The following is a 5,914-nucleotide window of genomic DNA, read 5'->3' as shown; positions in this document are numbered from 1 at the left end:
CAGCATCTTAGCTGTAGAGGGCAGTGTCACTGGCCCTCATATGTGGGATCTGAACCGGGGCCCTCTGGCATCCCAAGCCAGCTCTTAACCATCGCACCACTCGGCCAGCCCCAGTCTAATACTTTAATATTTCTACAAACCCAACTAAAGATAATGTCACAGACAAACTTGTATTAGTCATTGGGTGGCTACACCAACACACAGTAATACAAAATGTCTACTTCTTAGCTGATACATAAAATTTTGCATGTAAAAGTTATAATGATGTAAGTGTATAACTTACTACAGAGTGAGTTATTCCAAAGCAGACTATATTAAAATTAAGAACCTCTAGTATATTTTCAAATACATTTTACTATTTCAGATATCTACGTGTACTCTTTCCCTGACCCAATATCTGATCCATAGACATACTCTTTGTATATTTTGTTCTTGAGGCATAAAATGATTCAGCTGTTTTTAGTTATTTTTCCCTTTCCCTCAAATTAATACACCTTAATACCTACAGTGTTTTGTTTTGTTTTTAATTTAGATTGCCTTGACTATTTAAACAAGCTAGACATGTTACTATGCTTCTCAATATATTAATTTTCAAATGGGAGAATCTGGTTTATAAACATGTGACCCACAGCATTCCTCTAAAAGTATTTGTTAATAAAATAAAATTTAAAAAGCGGGGATTAGTTTTGGAAAGTGGAAAAATTGAGAAGATTAGAGATATACTAAATGATTGTCAAACATTATTAAGGCCCAGCAGAAAATTGAAGTAATGTATTTTATGACAAAGGACAACTTCTCATTTGATATAATTATTTATTGCTCTGTGCTCTATCCTAATATTGGGACTTAAAATATTTTCCTGATATTAAACATGTTTCTACGAAAGACTGTGAATAGGTCATGCTATCATTTTCAGTTAATTTATTCACTTGTCTAAAACATGATCTATTTAACATATTGTTTCAATGGGACAATGCTAATGATTATGGTTAGAACAATGTTTGACATTAGTTACAGGAAAAATGTTATTTATAGAAAAGGAAGATAAATGTCCTATCTTTAGATATCCTGTCAAATTTCGTGATGGAAAATTCACTAAAACTCTCATTGTATGTAACCTATAGCTAATCAATTACTGTGAATGCCTGAATTTTACCTATAATACATTAAGCACTTAAAGACTAAATATAAATGATTCACTGCAGGTGAAAGAATTAAAATTACACACAGAATGAATGATTGATGTAGCCTGAAATAACCCCAAAATACTTATACTTTAAGAGTCCTGGTTCAAATTGCATAAATAAATAAATAAATAAATAAATAAATAAATAAATAAATAAATAAATAGATAAATAAAATTCCTAGTAATAAATTTAACCAAGGAGGTAAAATACCTCTATTAGGAAAATTATAAGACATTGAAGAAAGAAATTGAAAAAGATATAAATAAACAGAAGCATATACTGTGCTCATGGATAGGAAGAATTAACATTGTTAAAATATCCATAATATCCAAAGCAATCTATTGGTGCAATGCAATCCCTATCAAAATACCAATGGCATTTTTTACAGAACTAGCACAAACAATTCTAAAATTTATATAACACCACAAAAGAATCTGACTAGGTATAGCAATGCTGAGAAAGAACAAAGCTGGAGGTATTAAGCTACCTGATACTAAACTATACTATGAGGCCATAGTAATCAAAACAGCATGGTATTGGCATTAAAAAATTAAAATGAAACAAACAAAAAAACCAGACACATAGATTAATGGAACAGAATATGGAGTCTAGCGATAAACCCAATTAATCTATGAATAAGGAGGCAAGAATATACAGTGGGGTAAAGGCAGCCATTTTAATAAATGGCATTGAGAAAACTGGATAGTATGTATGCAAAAAAATAAAAAATAAAAATAGAACACTTTCTCATACCATATAAAAGAAGAAACTCAAAATGGGTTAAAGACTTAAATGTAAAACTCCAAACCATAAAACTCATAGAAGAAAACATAGACAGTAAACTCTCAGACATTGCTGTCAGTAATATTTTTTTGGATATGTTTCCTCAGGCAAGGGAAACAAAAGAAATAATAAACAAATGAGACTGCATCAAATTAAAAAGTTTCTCACAGCAAAGAAAACTGTCAACAAAATGAAAAGATAAGTTACTGAATGGGAGAAGATACTGGCCAATGATACATCTGATGAAGGGTTGATATCTAAAATACATAAGGAATACATGTAACTTAACACCAAGAAGACAAAGATTGATTAAAAAACTGAGCAGAGCCATTTTTGCCTGCTCTCCAGTGCCCTGGAGCACTGCTCTGACTGCATCACGCTCACTCAGACTTCCTGCTAAACCAGCGCTCCCCTTGTCTTGTTCTAGGGACCATCATGATCATCTACTGGGACCTCACTAGCCATGATGAAATGTTCTCTGACATTTACAAGATCAGGGAGATTGCAGATGGGCTATGCCTGGAGGTGGAGTGGAAGGTGGTCAGGAGGACAGAGGGTAGCATTGCTGACTCACTCATTGGTGGAAATGCCTCTGCTGAAGGTCCCAAGGGCAAAGGTACTGAAAGCACAGTAGTCACTGGTGTTGGTGTTGTCATGAACCAGCATTTGCAGAAAACCAGCTTCACAAAGGAGACCTACAAGAAGTACATCAATCAAAAATCAATCAAAGGGAAGTTAAGAAGAGAGACCAGGAAGAGTAAAACCTTTCATGACAGGAGCTGCAGAACAAATCAAGCACATCCTTGCTAATTTCAAAATCTACCCATTCTTTATTGGTGAAAACATGAATCCAGATGGTATGGCTGCTCTGCTGGACTACCCTGAGGACAGCGTGACCCCATATATGATTTTCTATAAGGATGGTTTGGAAACGGAAAAATCTTAACAAAGTTGGCCATTTGATCCATCCCCTGTCATCACCATAACTGTCTGCTGCTTTTCAGCCACATACCAGCACTAGGACAGATGGGACTGATGTTACCTTGAGATCTTTGCTTATTTGACCTTGAATTTATATGCAGCAGAGGCATTGTCTTTAAGAAAAACATGTCATGTACGATGTCTAAAAATAAAATGCATTTAAAGTCATTTGATAGAATGCCTCTTAGTTTAACACATATTTAAATCCATCCTGTGTAGTGTTCCTGGAGAAGCTAGAGCCTAATTATTAAACAACTATTATAAAGTGTAAGACTGTTTTGAGATAACTTCTACAGTGGAAATTACTTCTGGGACTGGAATATATAAAAAACAAGGATCAAAAGTCTTAATTCAAAGTTGAAGTGCAGAGAAACACCATGCTAACAGGGCAGCCAACATTTGAGGTGGATTCCTCAGACATTTCATCACCTGCAAATGGAAGCAGTTAACTCTGGAAGAGATTACCAAAGAAGTAAAAAAAATAAAAAGAGACCAATACAGTTGGGGAAAAAATGGGCAGAGGATCTGAATAGATATTTCTCCAAAGAGGACATACAGATGGCCAATAGACATATGAAAAGATGCTCAATGTCAGTAATCATCAGAGAAATGAAAATTAAAGCCACAATGAAAATTAAAATCACCTCACACCTGTCATAATGGCCATCATTGATAAATCAACAAACAAGTGTTGTGAAGGGTAGGGTGTGGAGAAAAAGGAGCCCTTGTGTACTGATGGAATGATTGCAAATTGGTGCAGCCACTATGGAAAACACTCTGGAGGTTCCTCAAAAAATTAAAACTATAACTACTTATGACCCAGCAATTCTACTTCTGGATATTTATCCAAAGAAATCCAAAACACTATAATTCAAAATGACATATGCACCCTTATGATCATTGCAGTGTTATTTACAATAGCCAAGATATGGAAGCAACCTAAGTGTCCACTGATAGATGATTGGATAAAGAAGTGGTACATTTATATGATGGAATATTACTTGGCCATTTAAAAGAATGAAATCTTAACATCTGCGACAACATTGATGGACCTTGAGGGTAATATGTTAATTGCAATAAATCAGACAGAGAAAGACAAATACTACATGCTTTCACTTATATGTGGAATCTAAAAAATAAAGTAAATGAATAAAATGCAAACAAATTCATATATAGAGAGAATACACTTATGGCTGCCAGAAGGGAGGGAGGTTGGGGGGCTGGATGAAAAAGGTGAAGGGATTAAGAAGTACAAATTGGGGGTGGCCTGTTAGCTCAGTTGGTTAGAGAGCAGTGCTCATAACACCAAGGTTGCCGGTTCGATCCCAACATGAGCAACTGAGTTGCACCCTCCACAACTAGATTGAAACAGCTACTTGGCTTGGAGCTGATGGGTCCTGGAAAAACAATGTTCCCAATAATTTTTTTTAAATGTTAAAAAAAAAGAAGTACAAATTGGTAGTTACCAAATACTCATGGGGATGTAAAATATGGCATAGGGAATATAGTCAATAATATGGTAATAGGTATGGATGGTGTCAGGTGGTTACGAGGCTTACTGGGGGAAATCACTTCTTAAGTTTGATAAATGTCTAACCACTATGCTTTACATCTGAAACTAACATAATATTGAATGTCAAATGTAATTGAAAAATAAAAAAAATTAAAAAAAAAGAGCCTGGTTCAAACAATAAACATTCTGGGCACTGTTCTCATTTTAGAAAAGAATATTCTTGCATATTGACTTTATTACATTAGAATTTTATCAGAAAAAGATATTGCATTGTGAAATTTAATGGAAAAATGGAGATGTGAATGACTTTTGATTAAAATACATTTAATTATAATTATATTTTACACTTATGATATATTTTATTTCTAAGAGCTTAGAAGGCAAGTATGTAAGAAAATATATAACCTACTTATTCCTAAATGTACACTTTTACTTTTTGAAATATTTAAATTGACTGAGTGAACAAATTATTGTTTATTGGGTCCATAGCTATGCATCACTCAACCTTAGAAATATTTTCTCCAAATTTCTCATCATCTAAACAAATGCCATCAGTAAGAAAAGCCCGAGAGCTTTCTCACTCCCAGATCATTTGATGTGTTTTATTGGCATGCACTTAAGTTTATGTGTAAAGCTGGGGCCATGCCCTCACCCTAGGAAGAATAAAATGATCCATGATAAAGACATAATACAAGAGCAGTGTTTCATTCTATAAAAATATCAATGCAGTCAGACCCCTAGACTTAAACGTGTCATGTTTCAGAATAGACAATGTATTGGGTTGTCGGAAAAGTCATGACGCATGTATGCAATACATGGCACTAGTTCATTTGGGGAAGTACTAGAGTCATTCACATCTATGTTATTGTTATGTCATTTCACAGCTGACAGTTCCAACTTCATCCTAAAAAAAATTGAGTGATTTGGTTGAGTTTTGGAGATTTTACAAGTTGAAGATGGAAGACCAAACTGCCCATTTTTGCGATATTTTACTGTTTTACTTCCATAAAGGGAAGAGTGCATGTTAAGCTTGTGAAAGTTGCATGAAGTTTACAGTGACAATGCTCTACAAGAATGTCAGTGCCAACGATGGTTCACAAAATTCCGTGCTGATGATTTTGATCTCAATAACACTCCTCGGTCAGGGAAGCCCACCGAGGTTGATGACAACAACATAAAGGCACTGATCGAGTGAAACCCACGTTAAATGACATGAGAGATTGCAGAAACATTGAACATCCATCATTCAAGCGTTCACAACCAACTGAAGAAGCTGGGATACGTAAGCAAGCTCGATATTTGGGTTCTGCATGAACTCAAAGTTCATCTGATGGAGCATATAAACATCTGCAATATGCTCATTAAACATGAGGAAAATGATCCTTTTTTGAAGCTACTGATAACTGGTGATGAGAAGTGGATTGTTTACAACAATGTGGTGTGCAAACGG

General features: G+C 34.7%; 1 pseudogene; it reads left to right on the top strand.

Moving 5' to 3' along the window:
- The first annotated feature begins 2,405 nt into the window (after nt 1–2,405).
- Nucleotides 2,406–2,916, top strand: LOC109375489 (translationally-controlled tumor protein pseudogene; annotated as a pseudogene).
- Nucleotides 2,917–5,914: the final 2,998 nt, after the last annotated feature.

The sequence above is a fragment of the Hipposideros armiger genome, unplaced genomic scaffold, assembly GCF_001890085.2.
Source record: "Hipposideros armiger isolate ML-2016 unplaced genomic scaffold, ASM189008v1 scaffold_963, whole genome shotgun sequence".
In the NCBI taxonomy this organism is placed as follows: Eukaryota; Metazoa; Chordata; class Mammalia; order Chiroptera; family Hipposideridae; genus Hipposideros; species Hipposideros armiger.
The sequence above is the reverse complement of the archived record's forward strand: the minus strand, read 5'-3'. Positions and strand labels throughout refer to the sequence as shown.